Source organism: Lactuca sativa, chromosome 8, assembly GCF_002870075.4.
Source record: "Lactuca sativa cultivar Salinas chromosome 8, Lsat_Salinas_v11, whole genome shotgun sequence".
Lineage (NCBI taxonomy): Eukaryota > Viridiplantae > Streptophyta > Magnoliopsida > Asterales > Asteraceae > Lactuca > Lactuca sativa.
This window is the reverse complement of record NC_056630.2, coordinates 129,202,056-129,220,264: the sequence shown is the minus strand read 5'-3', so window position 1 is coordinate 129,220,264 and position 18,209 is coordinate 129,202,056.

Below are 18,209 nucleotides of genomic sequence, written 5' to 3'. Positions count from 1 at the left end.
TTAAGTAATAAAATGTGTAACCTTAATTAATTCCATAAATTACAAAATAAAGAAAAGTTACATTCTTTTATTAGTTTAAAGTCTTCCATAACTTGTCCTCAAGTTATGGAACTTGAAGAGTCTTTTAATTAAAACTAATTTAAACACATAATTTATGGAATTAATTAGTTTTGAATAGTTTCAAAACATGCCCTCAAGTTTTGGAATTTGCAAAGTTTTCACTTATGAATACTTTAATTCCAAGTTAGCCCTTAGAATTTTAAAAGTTAAAATTCAACCCTTATACTTTATAATATTATAAGTTAATATATATATATATATATATATATATATATATATATATATATATATATATATATATATATATATATATATGTATAAGACCAAGTCAGTCTTACCGTTAGTAGGCCTCGTTCACGAAGCCGGTCTATAAGGGGGTATAAGGTTACTGCCTATAAAATGACAGTTTAATGGGTGTCCACTCTCACCCACCGCTTCCTTGACTGGTGGAGGGTCGTTAGCCAAACGGTTAGGACAATAACTATAATTCTCCCTTCATTAAAGTATGAATGATAAATACTAAGTAACTAAACCTTTTATAAACACCCAATCTTAGTTACTTAGGAAAAAGTGAATAAGATGCTAATCTATGAAATTACACTCTGCACTTTCTTTAAGTCGGTTAGTGGAGCGTGTGTGGTTAACCGGCACACTAACTCGTATTTAACAAGGTAGGAAAATGGTAACTTAATGTTTATCATAGTATCGATGGAGCGTGTGTGGTTGACCAACACATCAATTGAGGGGTAAACACTTAAGGGTACGAAGTAATTTGCATGGTTACTAAACACCTTGTTTTGTGATCCTTGGCATCCCAGTCACAAAACCTGAAGGGCAAACCCAAGATTGAAACATGTCATTGAAAAGTTCAATAAATCTTAAAAGAATCTAGGAGTTTCAAAACGAATTACAACCTAATAATACATTTCGTTTATCTTGGTGGAAATTGGTGAATCGTCATTCACCTACCTTCAAATATTTTTTAGCTTGGATTACGACATCTCTCTTCCGAGTTATAAAAGTATTGTGTTGGGTCCTAGCCTTAATATTTCATATTGGGTGTTATCTTAGGGACTTTAAATCAACTATCTTGAATATCTCCCAAAAGATGTCTGGTTTAGACATTTATGATCTTCCCAACTCTCTTGAAACAAGCTTTCCTAAATGAAGATGATGTCCCATGGAAATCATACTTCTTTCACCTCCTCCAATTATTTTCCGTAACCCACAAGTTCTTGAAAAGTTTAAGGTACTCAAGCCCTATTGGCAAGCAAAGGTCTATGTGTAGTCGCATCTTGGAGATATAGTCACATATGGACAAGTCGGGAGATTTGGGTGTTAAAGTCTTGAGAAAGTTAGTGGTTCAATCACTTTCTAAGTCACATAGTGAGTTCCATTGGGACTCTTATGAAACAGACTATGACAAGACCCTTAATGATCTTATCTATTTGCTAAGATCGACTTCCTAAAACTTGTGGACATTGACAATAATGACATTGGATATCCACTAAAGCTCTCTCTTCCCAATTGAAAGGGATCGGCCATAGTCAACTCGGTTGACCAAATGGTAAAGAGAAGACTAAGTCTGTGATAGTCCCATGTTCCATTAACAAAGCGTCCATATGTTAAATTGCCAAAGGAAGGGGCATTGGTTGCGAAGTTGCCAATTTACCTAAGGGTGTTAAAGTCAATTAGTTTGACTTTACTTCAGGTAAAGTCCACTATCTAACTCTGCTAAGTTTCTATTCTGAGATTCTTGATACATGATGTGACCGGGTCACATGGTGATGTTTTAAGAATCAAAGAAAGGTAAAGGAACTTAAAGAAAGAATATGTTGAATCTGATCGCGTAGATGGATTTCTATCGCATAGTTTGAAGATCGGATTCTTGAGCTACTTCTTAGGAGTTATGAGATATTGCTTAGGAATAGATAACAACAAGTTTTCATATGCATTGTAAGGATAAGTATTTCCGCAAAGTTTTAAAATAAAAGGAAATTTTTTATTTTATTTATTTTATGTGTCCTTACAATGGCGTTTGTGGATAATTGTTGCTTATAATATTCCACTGATAACAATATTGGAAAGTGAATTTGATTCTTTCATTTGTGGTAGTTTCTAAATTTACCAAATAAGGAAAGATTCTCATCACCCAAGTTTCAGTTGGATAGAAACTTGGAATCATGCAAGTTGTATAGCATGATGGATGATAACTTTCAAGCATTGGAAGAATTAAGACTAACTACTTGTTCACATGGATGTGTGAGTCAAGTAAAGGACTAAGGGATCACGTACACATTCTTGTGCTCTGGTTAAGTCCACCACAAAAGATTGATAAGACTATTTGTCATAATTTACTATAGCTTAGTAAATATGGCTATATACTTACAAGCTTAAGTGTAATTCTGAGACATTGGAAAAGGTTTCAACGTATGGCAGAGCAAATAAGAAGAATCAACGTAGGTAGAAAGATAAAAGTTTCTCAAATTTGAGAAGTTGGGAGAGTACTTTAGTATCATGTTTTAAGACCATCTTAATGATTTTGAGACCTTATCACAATTCATCCTCTAAGTGCATTCTGATAGTTAAGAAAAGGAGTTATGAATTGTTGAAGTGGTTAAATAAAGAAGATGATTCATACTGCGTTCCAAAAACAATTCTTAGAGTTATACTCTATGATTGTAACTAGAGTGACATGTCTTAAAGAAGGTTTAAAACACTTGTCAAATGTAAGAGTAAAAGTTTTCTACTCTTGTACAATTGAAATTGGTAAATTATGATATTTTGGATAAAACAAAGACCAACTAAGGCCAATAGTGTGAAGTGTTTTTCTTGATTAGAATCTACACTATCTCTTGAATATCTGACAAGAAAGTCTTATATGCCAAGAGGACAGTGGGAGTCTTAAAGATCTTGAAAGTCTCAAGAACTAATCAAGAATAAAACCTGAAGTTCTTCACTAGCACACGACTTGAGGTTTATAACCTATCGTGTTGACATATTCTGTGCCAATTCCAATTACAGTTGGCTTTGCATATGAATTCTTAGATTTCTCAACTGTTTGCACAACAACTTGGAAGCAATGATAGGCCCTTGAGCTGCCAGATGGCAAAATATTAAGATTGAGTTCAGTCCATATGAGTTTGAATTTGTCATTACGACTATGGTTTTGACAATTCACATGGATGTGATATTTGCGTTCTCAAAGTCGTTAGTGGACCGTGTGTGGTTAACCGACACACTAACATGGACTTGTGAGAAGTGGCGAAGGTCTAAACAATAGAGACTATGATTACGACATCCCTTTTCATAGTTCTTCAAATTGTTTAGACACACATGTGAGCTATCTAAGATAAGGTGTATGATATTGATAAAGTTTTATCAAAGAAATCTAGAATCAGAAATCTGAACTTTGGTAAGAAAGTCAATAAAGTATTGATTTCTAGAAGTCCAGCTGATTTCTGAGTACATGTCCACTACTAGAAAAACAACCTTTTACGACGCGCAGTGCGTGTCGAAAAACGCTCAGACGACGCATAAATGCACATCAAGAAAGGCCTTGTCATAACGAGAGACGACGCGCTTTTGCGCGTCTTCTATAGAGGACGCGCATTTACGACGTGCATTTATGACACGTAATGCGTATCATTAAAACCGCTGTCAAGAAAGGTCATGTCATAAATGAAGATTACACACATTTTTGAGTATCGTAAATTTAAATGTTTAAAAAAATATCTTTATATATTTAATAATTTTTAAATTAAATTTGCATTTAATGTCTCATAATATAAATAAAATACCATATACAAAAAATACAATCCATTGCATAAAATCTAATGTCATACAATTCTATTTCTTACAATATATAAATTTCAATTCATCTAATCTACTTTGTGTTTCATACAAAAAATCTATTTCATGCGGCTTCTTCCATTTCCTTTATTAACAGCTTCCATCATTAGTAGTACAACTAACAATTGAAATGAGGAATGCAACACTTGCATTTGCAGCTTCTTATCTCTTTCAGCTTGAGCTTTCTTTTCCTCTTCTAACAATTGAAATGAAGAATGCATCACGTTTTGAATATTGTGAAACTTGTATTTCTGCCAACCCAAGAATCAAATTAGTTTGTCTGCAAGTTTTCAGCCAAATATAGGAAATTTCCTATTATCCAATGATTCTCAATCTAACATAAAAGGGAATCATTTCAACACAAAAAACAACTAATATATTTTTTTTCATATATTTATAATAACAGCCAAAATCTTGTAAAAATCACCTAAAACAACAAACTGATACAGATCATAAATGTATAAAACAACAAACTCAACAATGGCAATAGCAGTAGCATCAATGCAGCAGCAAAATCACACATCTATTTTGAAAAAGGTTTTGTACATTACGGGCTAACACATAAAGGCAATGCACTTTGCATCAAAATTCCAACAGCAACAATACAAATACAGCTAAAGTGATAACTACAACAATTTAAATTGAATAAAAAAAATAGCAACATTAAGTTTGAAGAAACAAACCAATGATGTATGTACGTGTGTGTGTGTACTTTAGTCTGAATTATGCCACCCAAGGCAGTATCTTTTAGGCATGTATTCTGTATAATACTTGCAGCATTGTATCTATTTATTTGCTCAACAACAACTTGTCGGATACCTTTCTTATAGCATTCTACTTCCATTTCTATATATTATTTATTATTTTATAAAAAAGTAAACATAATAACATTAGACAATTAGACATCACCTGCATTGAGAAGCTGCAATTGCAACATACTTTTATTTATTCTTCAATCCAAAATTTAGTAACGGTTCGTCTTGGTCCATATTCTTCTGCCAAATCAATAGTTGCACTATATCTATAGAGTTTATATTATTTATCTTGTCTTCTGCCAAATCATCTTCATTTATATATATATATATATATATATATATATATATATATATATATATATATATATATATATAACCTTTAATTCATAATCACTAATAATGTGTAGGAAAATTCAACATACCACAACAATATCTATTAACCATGAATGTTTCCAAGCATCTCTAGGGAAGTTGTACTAACAACCGCATTCATCATAAATAGACCACTCTTTCTATTTTACAACAAATTATCCTAAGTTATCCCCTATCCCTTACCTTAAAGTCTTGGACCATTATACTTTGCAAGTGGTCATAATCACAATCTCTTGCAACTTGATCTCGGGTTCAAAAAATATGTTTTCATAGGATATTTTTCCTACGGAAAAATGGTATAAATGTTTTTCACTAACTTAAAAACCATGTTTTAGATTCAAATGATGTCACCTTCTTTGGGTCACATTTATGTTTTCGCTTGACTAATCTTTTACATGAGAACTTAATAGACGAATCACAAACCATCCCTAAAGCTCTATGTTACGGCCCAAAGTTTCAAGCCAGATACAAGAAGGGAAAATGCATCCAACACTTAGACAAGGGAGATCTAGAAGACAACTGCCAATTCCAATAAGAAAACAACATTTCTTTTTCAATATAAGTTTATATGACGAATAATCATAGCCTAATATCACAGATAAGAGCTACCTTACAGACATTGTAGCTTAAAGAACATTTAGTATAATATGCTTCCATTTCAAGAAAAAGGCTTTCGGGCCACATGAGGAACATAACCGAAAGGACAGGTTCGGTTCAGAGAGCAACAACAACCGAAAGGACAGGTTCGGTTCAAAAAGCAACCGAAAGGACAGGTTCGGTCCCGAAAGCAATAGCTACCGAACGTCCAGTTTTGATCCCTCCAATGACCAAAAAAAAAGGGTCATATCGAACCACAAATCAGAAGAAATTCCCATTCTAATTCTTTTAGTTCTCAATTCTCTTCTAAACCTAGTTCTGTTCATGCACAAAATTCTAAATCGTCAACGAACCTGAATAGAAAATCGAAGATTTCCTCTGTCCAGGAAGACCGAAAGCAGTCTAAAGCCCAAACACCAAAACCTGAAACCAAACCCACTGTTGCTAATCCTAACAAAATCAAAGTGTTTACCATTAAAAGAAAAGATGAAACAACATTAATAAAAAGAACATATCTTATTGATGTTTCTCTTACTATTCTTGTTCCTGTGAAAGGCTCACGTAGACCCAAGAAACTTTGGGTTCCTAAATATGCTTAATTTTTCAGGTTATAAGTGACGAGCAGTTCGACGAAGAATGGTACATTGACAGTGGCTGCTCACGTCGCATGACAGGGAGGAAGGAGGAGCTAAGGGAGTGTTGATCTCTTCAGAATGGTGGGAATGTCAAGTTCGGCAACAATTGTTATGGAATGATAAAGGGATATGGGATGATAACCAATGGAGACTTCACAACAAGAAAGGTGGCATATGTTGAAGGTCTACAGCATAATCTCATCAGTGTGTCTCAACTGGTAGGAGGCACCGGTCTCAAAGTTTCATTTGATGATGAAGGTTCAGAAATCAGAGAGAAGAAATCAAAAAGGGTAATTCTCAAATCAGAATGCAAAGGAGAAATGTTTCCTCTCAATCTCAAACCAATCAAAGGAAATCTAGCTATATGTCTTTTATCCAAAGCTCATTCTGACGAAAGCTGGTTATGGCACCGAAGGCTCTCATATCTCAACTTTAAAGACATCAACAAGCTTGTCATAGGAGGTCATGTCAGAGGTCTCCCACTGCTCAAGTTTGATCGTGAACATTTGTGTGCTGCATGTGAAATGGGGAAGCAAAGTCGTCAAAGTCATCCATCCATTATAAACACAAAAGTTGTTGAACCACTTAAGCTGCTTCACATCGACTGATGTGGTCCATCATCAATAGAAAGCATTGGTGGTAACAAGTATATTCTTGTTATTGTTGATGAATTATCACGTTTTACATGGGTGTTCTTTCTGAAGCACAAATCAGAGGCTACTCTTAAGCTAAAGACGTTTATTAAGCAAGTTGAAGTGCAACTGAGAAAAGTCGTTCGCAACATCAGGAGCGATAATGGACTGGAGTTCAAGAACAAAGAATGTGAAGACTTTTTGGCAGAAAAAGGAACTAGTCACAACTTTTCATCTCCCTATACACCTCATTAGAAAGGAATTGTCGAAAGACGAAACCGATCCTTGTGTGAGGCAGCCCAAACGATGCTAAGTTTCGCTTCTCTTCCGTTATATTTCTAGGCTGATGCTATTGCTGCAGCGTGTTTCACACAGAACCGGTCTTATCTCAACAAGCGTTTCTCTCTTACTCCTTATGAGATCATTAATAACAGGAAGCCGAATGTAAAATTCTTCCATGTGTTCGGCTCACGATGCTTCATCTTCAACTCCAAAGAACGTCGTAACAAGTTTGACGTTAAAGCTGAAGAAGGAATTTTTCTGGGATACTCACTTACTTCAAAAGCATACCGTGTTTTAAATAAGCGTTCGAGGAAAATCGAAGAAACATATTATGTGACTTTCGATGACAACTACGTCAAAAAGCTAAAAGCTACTGAAGAAGCAATTGGAGAGATTTTTACTCAAATTGGTCAAGTCACGACTTCGATTGCTAATATGTTCGATCAGTTTGTGGAACTATTTGATGAACCTGAGAAAGCTACTCTCTCGGAGGCCAAGGCAGCAGATAACAAGCTCGACCATCTGAAGCAAATTGTCGAAGAAGCATCCAAACGAATGGGTGAAGGAGAACAAGTTCCAAACAAACCTCCTTAGCAAGGTGCTTCAGCTGAGGCGGAGAATCCACCTTCTTCAAAACAACCGAGCTCACAAATTGAAGGGGAGAATTCTATTCCAGTTTCACCCGGAAGCTCAACTGCACCCAAAAGCCTTTCAGCACCCGAAAGCTCATCAATACCCGAAAGTCCTGTAGCATCAGAAAGTCCAGCTACACCGGAAAGCTCATCAGTCGAGGGGGAGAACTCCGATATGTTCTATGACGACGATAGTCAATCTGAATTGGAAGAAATGGTCAACGCTGAATTGGATCCATCCTATGATCCAAATTACCCTCCTCTTGTTAAGTGGACCAGAGATCATCCTGTATCCCAGGTAGTAGGTAATGTCTCTGAAAAGGTCCTGACCCGATCTCAACCGAAGGCAAAGAAAACATCCCTCTTCTCCAAAGTAGAGTTCTGCATGTACAATTCTTTCGTCTCAAAAGTTGAACCGAAGACAGTTAATACTGCTCTTGATCACTCTGACTAGGTTCAAGCTATGCAAGATGAACTCAACGAGTTCGAAAGAAATAAGGTTTGGCGCCTTATTCCAACTCCTAAAGACGCCTCAGTTGTTGGTCTCAAATGGGTATTCAGAAATAAAATGGAAAAGGAAGGCAATGTGATTCGAAAAAAAGCTCGTCTCGTGGTGAAAGGATACTGCCAGGAGGAAGGAATTGATTATGAGGAAACTTTTGCTCCAGTAGTGAGGCTGGAATCTGTTCGAATATTTCTGGCCTATGCTGCACACAAGAATTTTGAGGTCTACCAAATGGACGTGAAATGCGCCTTTCTGAATGGAGAACTTGAAGAAACAGTTTACGTGGAGCAACCTCCTGGATTTGTTAATGAAAAGTACCCCAATCACTGTGATATTTTGGACAAGGTGGTTTACGGTCTGAAACAAGCACCTAGGGCATGGTATGAAACGCTAACCAAGTTTTTAAAGATGTCAAAATTCAAACAAGGTTCGGTTGACCCAACCTTCTTTCATAAGAAGGAAGGTAACCACCTTATGATTGTTCAAATCTATGTCGATGATATCATCTTTGGCTCAACGAATCCTAGCTTAACAGTTGAATTCAGAAAGCTGATGGAGACTAAATTTGAAATGAGCTCAATGGGTCCGATTAACTTTTTCCTTGGTTTAAATATTAGACAGGGACCCGAAGGCATCTTTATCAACCAGGAAGCTTACACCAAGACTCTTCTTTCTAAATTTGGCATGATGGGAGACTCAAAGGTTAAAGTTCCAATGGCATTCGGCACCAAGCTCACACCATCCTTGGAAAAACCGGTAGTCGATATTACGTTATATCGCCAGATGATTGGTTCTTTGATGTACCTCACTGCTAGCAGGCCTGATATAATGTTTTCTGTGTGTTACTGTGCTAGATTTCAGGCGAATCCTCGTGAACCACACATGCTTGCAGTGAAAAACATACTCCGGTATCTGAAACGAACCACCTCTCTCGGTTTATGGTATCCATCAAACTCAGGTTTCTTCGTTCAAGCCTACTCAGATGCAGACCTTGGAGGTTGTGGTTTAGACAGGAAAAGCACCACTGGAGGCTGCCAATTCCTAGACAGGAAGTTGGTTAGCTGGCAATCAAAGAAACACACATGTGTCTCTCTGTCTACAGCAGAAGCAGAGTACATCGCAACCGCCTCCTGTACATCCCAAATGATTTGGATCCAAAGCCAGCTCCGGGACTATGGACTCAATATTAAAAAGATCCCACTATATTGCGATTCAGAAAGTGCAATTAGGATCTGTCATAACCCAGTGCAACATTCCAAGACCAAGCATATAACACTGAGGTATCACTTCATTAAAGATCATGTGGAAGATGGGAACGTCGAAATTCACTTTGTTCGAACCACTGATCAACTGGCTGACATCTTCACCAAAGCTCTTCCTAAAGGATCTTTCAATAAAATTCTACAAGGGCTAGGAATGATGGAATCGGAGTCAGTACCAAAGACTACTTCTCAAAATTAAAAGTTGGAAGCGAAATAGACCGAACGTTCGGGTTCGGGTCTCATGTGTGCCGAAATGAAACGAACGCTCAGGTTCGGGTCTTGTTCTGGTATACCAAAATGAACCGAACGCTTGGGTCCGGTCGTATCATCTGATCTTTGCTTATCACTCAAAGGTAGTTTCTTTGGTTGTAAACATTTTGCATTATTTTCTCAAATTCATTTTTCTTATTTTCAAAGTTCTTTTCTTTTTCAAACTTATTTTTTTTTGGCAACCGAAATAGATCGAACGCTCGGGTTCGGTTCCAAATTTTTTTTTAACCGAAATAGACCGAACGCTCGGGTTCGGTTCCAATTTTTTTTTTTTTCTGTCTCTCATTTTTTTAGTTTTATTTATTTTTTTTTTCTTTAAATCAAAAATTCCAAAAAAAAAATTTCTTATTTTCTTTTCGTGAATTCAAAAACTCCAAAAATATTTTTTATTATTTTTTTATTATTTTGTTTTGTTTTGTGTCTTATCTTTTTGTGTGTCTATTTGTGGGGAAATCATTTCACTAGTTAAGTGTCCCTAGAAGCATGATGTTGTATGTGTCCAAAGCCTCACCTGATTCTGAATAATAGCCTTACTGACTTGGTACAAACAAACCTTGTCTTCCCAATTAGGCTTTCATATTTATTCTAATCATGAGCTTCCTAACTCTCTTCTCACATGAGATAAGAGTTTTCTGCTTGGTCCCTATTTTAACAGCAGAGGTACTTTAGTTTCTTTACAACATCTACGCTACTTTTTTCCATCTCATTCGCTTCATAAACGTAACCCTTGAGACTCTCAGAAATTACCACTGAGGTTTATGGTTACACAATTTCTGTGTTTATGATCTTAGCTTCGTGCCACTACGAACTAAGTGAAACCCACAATTCGATACCTACTATGAATTGACGGTGATTAATCATCTTTGCTCTAGCTATAACTAACGAATTGACGGACTTATCCATGGGGATGGAAAGTAAAATCTCTAATTTCCTTTTGAGTGATTCCTATGAAATTGTTAAGTGGTATAACATTTCTTCCCTTGGAATCCAGTTTTAAATTATTTTTTTGAGACTTTACATAAACTATTTTATCTAGTCACTTAAATTATTTCAAACCTACTTGTTCAACAGACTGCATTGGTCTCACAAGTACTTCGTTGAATTTATGTCTTATATCAAGATCAGGAATTCTGAATTGAAGCGAAAGCCACCCAAATTAGCCCGATTAAAAGAAGCCTTTCAACACTTCTCAATAAGTGTCTGATCGTTATTCAACGGGAAACCACACAAACACTTTAAAGTCTCTCTTGACTTTGAAGGAAGAGATTCGTGCTCGGGATCCATTGTTTCGTGTCTTTATTGACATCACAAAATCCCTCATATGTGTTGCTTTATTTCTTTTTCTTTTACACACTAAGAACGGAAATCTTTTTGATTTTCCAACATTCTAGTTTCATAAGTTACAAGGCATATTTTTTAATGGGATGTGTAGTTATAAGGGAGTTGTGGTTAATATTGATCCACGTGGTCAATTTTGCTTTAAGATGACGTTTAATATAAAAGGATAAGATGCTGACTCAGGCAAGAGTCCAATCGATTTGATTTCAAATGGCGCTTGAAAGCCAGGCGTGTGTAGTGGAACCGTTTCTCTTAAAAACGGCGCCTGATGGGAAGGCGTGTGAATCGGGACTGACACTCTCTCTCATGTGTAATCATCGGTGCTACCAACTGTCACGCATCAATCACTTCCGAAAAACCCTTCGTCTTTCCCTCGAAGATTTGGGACAGATTCTTCTCTCTCCTCTACCCACAATATAAAAGGTAACGTAAACCATTGTTTACCTCTTTACTACACCCATATTTCAGAGAGCAAGAAAACCTTCAAGCATTCTACTATTCATCATCTCTCCTATCTTCTTCAAAACAATGGCGGATTCATCATCAGTTCATGCCACTTCCCACATCCTCCCGATTCGTCCCCAACAAAGTTTTATCATCGATCTTACTCCTCAGGTCTACGATTCTTTCATGTTCTGGATAATCGAATGCCTCAAGTACTCACCGATTGCTCCTGCTCTCACCAAAGTTGAAGCAGTTCCTATGGAGTTCTTATCTCAGATCTTCGCCACTGCTCATTACGACAAGGCAGTCGACAGGATCTTCTTCGACGTGCTCGAACACAAGGCGTCAATCTCCAAGCAGAGGTTTTGCTCAATTTTAGGGTTTGAACCTGATTCAACTAGGGTTAACCCTGAATCGATTCCAGTGGGTCACATGTTCTCTATGTTTTACAACATGGGGTATACTGAGGTGCTGAAAACGGTCACGAAGTTCAAGAAATCGTGCCTGCCTCCTCAGTGGAATGGGTTGTTTACAGTGCTGTTCAAGGGGCTGTCTGAACGCAGTGATGGATCAGACGGAGCAAGTTGTCTGTTCATCTCGATTCTGTACGGGATCTACAATGGTATCAACTTGGACTACGGGTCGGTCCTATGGCAACAACTCATTCAGAGTCTGTCTTCTACATCTCAGCATTCTGAGATTTCCTATGCTCGATTTTGGACTCTCATTACAAAATGGGTGATGGACAAGTACCGCATCCCCATTGTTGCTGGTTTTCCAATGTCTTCGATTGGTACTTTCCATACCACGAAGATCATTGTCTCCGATACCTCAAAATTTCAATTCATGGGCTCTATTCCTGAGACGATGTATGGAGATGTTCCCACCGACAGCCGGATCATTTGAACCTACAAGGACTTTTGACGCTCTGGTCCGAGAGAGCTTACTCCTGAAATGCTCAAGTCCATCCATGAAGCTGACAAGCCTGCGCCAAGGGGAAAGAAAACTGACAAAGGCAAAGACAAGCAAGTTGGTAAGGGAGCGAAAGGCCCATCTCCCAAGAAACAAAGGAGAAAGCTGATAATCGCTTCCTCCTCAAGCGAATCTGAGGAAGAGAGTTCTGACTCGGACGACTCTCCTCGTGGTAACACTCCACCACTATCGCCTACTCCAGATGTTCACTTTTCCACTTCACCAATCTCTTCTCCACCAATTACCATTCCCATTTCCATTCCCCCCATAACATCCACCACTCAAATACCATCCACCTCCATCCCAGTAACCCCTCCTATCTTTACAGAAGCAACCACCACAACCGCTGAAGTAAGAACCAACGTATCTGATACGGGGGCTCCTACTACAGTACCCGAACCCACACCAACTACCGAACATTCAACCTAACCCGAACCTACTACAACTACCGAGCCTCCACCCTCACCACCACCCTCATCTCCTGCTCAGGCAGCAAACGACGAAGAACCATTCCTTGGCGGGGAGGATATGACATTTGATTCGGTCTATTACAGTCCGTTTCAAGTACAGAGTGACGACGATGATGATGCTCCTGTCACAAATAGGCATCTCAAGGAGGTTCACGAAAAGATAGATTCGCTCATCACCTCCTCTTCTTCATCCCAGTCTACCATCTCTGAAGGTTCCATTCAGAAGATTGTTGATGCTTTTTCCAATGCTCATCAAGTCTCTCTAGACTCCGCCACTGCAGCCATTGATGCCTCAACCAAAGCCTATGAGGCAGCGACCGAAAAAGTCGATAAAATATTCACTGATGCTTCTTCTTTGTTACAGTCATTACAGGAAAATGCTGAAGCTACCAAAACAAAGATGGAACCCATTGTCAACCAGCTGGCTACTTCAGTTGCATTAGAACTGAAGTCTTTTGCTTCTCTTCGTCAGACTCTCTCAGACGACAACTCAGCATTTAAGGCGACGATCGAGGAACGATTGACTAAGCTCCATGAGGACCTTGCTGCTGAAAACTCACTCATGGACGCTCTTGCTAGAAAGGCCACCGCTCTGAAGGTCAAGAATCTTCAACTCTCCAATTCTCAAAAGGAGGTTGAGTCTCTTCAATCTGAAAGAGAGGTGATTTCATCGTGTGTTTCGGATGTCCACGCATCCATTTCAAACATCCTGGAAGCACATGACCCGATACTTAACTATTCTATGAGGCGAACTCTTGCAGAAAAACTTGCTCCTGCCCTTTCTCTCCTGAGCAAGATTGAAGGGCTCCTTGATTTCGTGTCCATTCCGAAACAAGGGGGAGAAAAAGAAATTGTGTCTCAACCGCCTCCTACTTCTACAGCAACACACACAACCGAACCTCCTCCTACAGGCCAAGCCTCAGGTTCGGGTGTTAAAGACAAGGGCAAGCAAATTGCTGAGGAGAGCGATGAAGATAAGGAGACCATTGCCGACCTTCTCAAGAAGCAAGGTCGAGATAAAGATGTTGACATCAGCGCTCATGTAGCTAGAGAGGCTGAAAAAGCCGAAAGAAGACAGAAAGAAGCTCACGACCTTCTCGAGAGCGGGAAAACTCTCTTTCCTCCTTGGACTCTTGAGAAGTTGCTGAAAGAAGCTACAGAAACTCCAAGCATCTTGTGGCTAGAACCGGTGATCTGACTTGATCGTGATAATACTGTCGATTCTCAGATCGACATGCCACTGACCCGAAAGGCGTTCGTATTCCATGCCTTTGACAACATTGTTGAGTTCTTTCTTCCTCATCCAAAGGTTGACAGGGACTTAGTCGAATTCTATCTGAGGGCCGCTCAACCACAGTACCAAACATGGAGCGCTCAGAAGATTATCAATGTTCGGGTTCTAAAGCTATACAGGGAAGGAAACTTCACCAAAGTTCGGTTTAAGGTGCTGAGAGGATCTGCCAAGACCGGACATGCCATCTCGCTTACTGATCTTCCCAACTTGAATCCACACGAATGGATTATTTTGCACAACATCCTTCTTACTAATGAAGCAGAATATGGTCCGATCATCGACCACTTCAAGAGGATGCTTGTTTGCTATATCATGGAAGTTGCCAAGATGGATAAGGAGATAGCGAGTGTATTCAAGAAAAAGCCTACCATATCTCCTATTGGCTCAGCAAATGACCTAAACATGATGCAGATGGGAAAGATAGACCCGAAGAGAAACTCCGTTATGTTTACCAGAAACGAAGGCCAAAAATGCCTGTTCGCTTTGGCAGACAAACATCTCTATACCACTACATGTCTGGAACATGTCTTAGGGATCATTCATCGGTGCAAGCAGAACTCAGCGGATGACAAGAAGTACTTTGATGATATGATTCGATTGTACATTCGCTTCAGACAGACAATTCTCGCACTTATCTCTCGTCTATTTGATACAACAAAGAAGGTTCCGGCAGCTGGTCCAAGCAAGAAGAAATGATAGTCTCGCTCCAAATTGACGCCAAGGGGGAGATTGTTAGGTCCAGTTTAGTGTTGCGTCTTTTGGGCTCGTTAGCTAGTCCAAGTTTTGTCTCCGGTATGGGCCTGTCCATCCGTGAGTTTTGTTTAGGGTTTATTATATATAGATGCTTGCATTCATTCTTAACGTAGGATTGATAGAGATTTAATAGCGTACAAGTTCTTATCTTTTGTAACCCTAGAATCCTCTACAACGGAAGTTCTTCATCGAGGTCTGCTGAGGATTGAGTTAATCAAATCATTCGACACATTCATATCCATACTTGTGTTTTTACATTACTGTTTCTGTTTCATTTATTTACCTGTTACAAAGATCTAATCGATCAAAGAGTTATCGAACTCATCACAAGGAAACAAATTAATAGTGTATATCATGAAAGAGAAAAAATGATATACACACCACAACAGAATCATATATCGATATCTAATGCCAGAAGTTTGAGACCAAAATACTATAAATTAATTCATACCTTAAATCTGCACCTGTTCATGATATCAATAAATTCATTTCTGCCTATCCCAGTCAGTCTAAAAGCATCCGCCGCACTAAAATTTGGAATTCGATCATAATATTGTTCTGCATTCAAGATAAACATCAGTCATTCTGGAAATCAAATGCAAGGCTGCATATCAAAGTGATAGAAGCAATACAATATATCTAATGCCAACAATAGAGATAGAAGTAGTGTTGGTATACAAGTACAAAAAATATATATAATTCAATGCAACAGGCTACTACCATTTTTCATGACTTCAAAGATCATATCACAATAGTATCTGAATGGAGAGACCCTCATTACACGACAAACATACTCAGCAAGACATCCCACCAGCAACACCATTGACAGCTGCCGTTTCACCTTCCTGGTTGTTTTTTCATAGAGATTCACTTATTAACATAGTACATGCATAAAGAAGTCAAAAGCTTCTTCTACAACTCGTAGCTACATAAACTCCAGATTTTCAAATCCAGTAAAAGCGTACTGAAAAGCCGCACTTTAAGTGCATGATTATTCTTCTGAGATTGGCATAGAAATTTGAGCAACATTCTCTACTTCTACTTTGGAAACCTCTGGTGGTAATCCATAAGCAGCGACACCAACAGCTGTTGCAGCAATCACTTTAGTCTGCAAGGGAGGAAGGAAAATATAATTATTAGAGTCAATTACAAACTTAGTCCCTGTGTTTTACTCAAAATCACAACTTTAGTACATGTAATGAAATCGTCTCAATGTGGTCCATTAATTTGCATTACGTTGTGGATATGGTCCTTGTGCTTTACTCAAAATCAAAAGTTCAGTCCAAATTTTGAAGTCATTTTATATGTGTCAGGGACCATATCCGCAAAGATATGCAAACTTGAGGACGAGATTGGGACAATTTTAAAATTTTGGAATTTTAGGTAAAGCATAAGGACCAATTCCATAATTTACTCTAAATGTTAAGATGTAGAAGGTCTACCTAAGTCTACAGCTCCCTAGCAGCAAAGTCCAGCAACCCACATAAGAGCCTTTTTTTAAAGATGGGCAATGATTCCTCACGTCTGTCATATTAACAAATATTAGAGAAGTTAATTACAGGAAGCAGCATTACATATAGTCATTTATATGTAAAAGTGTATGTGTGTGTTTGTAGTGAATGGAATGGTATACCTTTTGCCCTGTTCTCCTGTGCTAGATCCACCTACCATAGAAAGCCCCTTTGCATAATGAATTGTAGCTTCAATATCCTGTCAAAGGGAAGTATGACCAAAAAATATAAATGAACTGATGGTGCTTGAAATTTCAGACTACACATACTTCAATCAACTTTGACAATCAAGGGAAACAAGGAGGGAGCATAGTTTAATAAAAGTATTTGACTAAAAGCCAAATACCAAAAATACTCCTTAAGAAGACAAAATGGAGAATACATATGGACCAAAAACAATATCATCATGAACATCTTGTAATAACTGTTAATGGGAAAATATAGAAATTTGGGATTAGATAAAAGAAACATTATGTAAATTCAGAAAGGTATCAAAGAAAGCTTATAAAAGAAAACTTATGGACCACAAAATATATCACTGATATCTACCTTCCATCCATCATTCTGATGCATGGAATGCTCTAACATGATAACTAGGAAACTGTGTACAAGGTCTTCAACATCTTTGAAGCTTGAAGACATTGAAGCATTCTTCCCAGACGTCTGTAGGAACAAGCATGCAGATATATCATTTAAAATGAAATGAAAAATGAAGTGCATAATCTTTTAGAGGAACAAGTTCCAAATTTACTGTACTTGTATCAATTGTAAGAAAAAATAAATTCGGATGGTGATAGTTAATATTTAATATAATGTCACCTCATAATTAGAAATAAGAATTTCCGAGATCCATTCAGGCCATTCATCCATCTTAGTGAGCCTGTTTCTATTTTCAGCATGACTGCAAGCCAAAATTAGAAGATCCTGAAATCAAAAGGAGAACTAAATATACAAAATAGATTTTTCAGGGACAATGGTATAAATGGAAACAACAGTACATGTAATTTAGGTTATAGGATTCATTTGATTCATGGAACTAATGACATAACTTGCAGGGTAAGGATTCCCTAAATAGTTAACTTCAACATTCACACAATTTAGGTTATATCCTTTGTATGAAGAGCACCCAAGAAGTCAAATACCATATTATAAAAAATCAAAAACTATTTACAAGAATAAAAGTTCAAACTTTAGAAACTTAAATAAACAGAAATGATGTTGGTGTCACAACTCTTGCAACTGAATACCCCTGAGAGATGGCCTAATACCAACACCAATACCAACTGGGGGGGGGGGGGCTGAAGAAACTGAAACCCTAATTCACAGATTTCAATCAAACAAACTAAGCGACACTACACCCACAATATTCAAATCGATCAAATAAAGAGGAGTGAAAATATGTAAATGATTTAGAAAAAACATAAATGTGGAGATAGGATTGTCGATACTTATCTTGGTGGTGGACTGTGGCACAGCCGACAACATCATACAAATCAACGACTCCTATTGCTTTCGCCCAAGTAAGTCTCCAACGAACATCACCGCCCTCGACTTCGTTCACTGTCGCACCCTC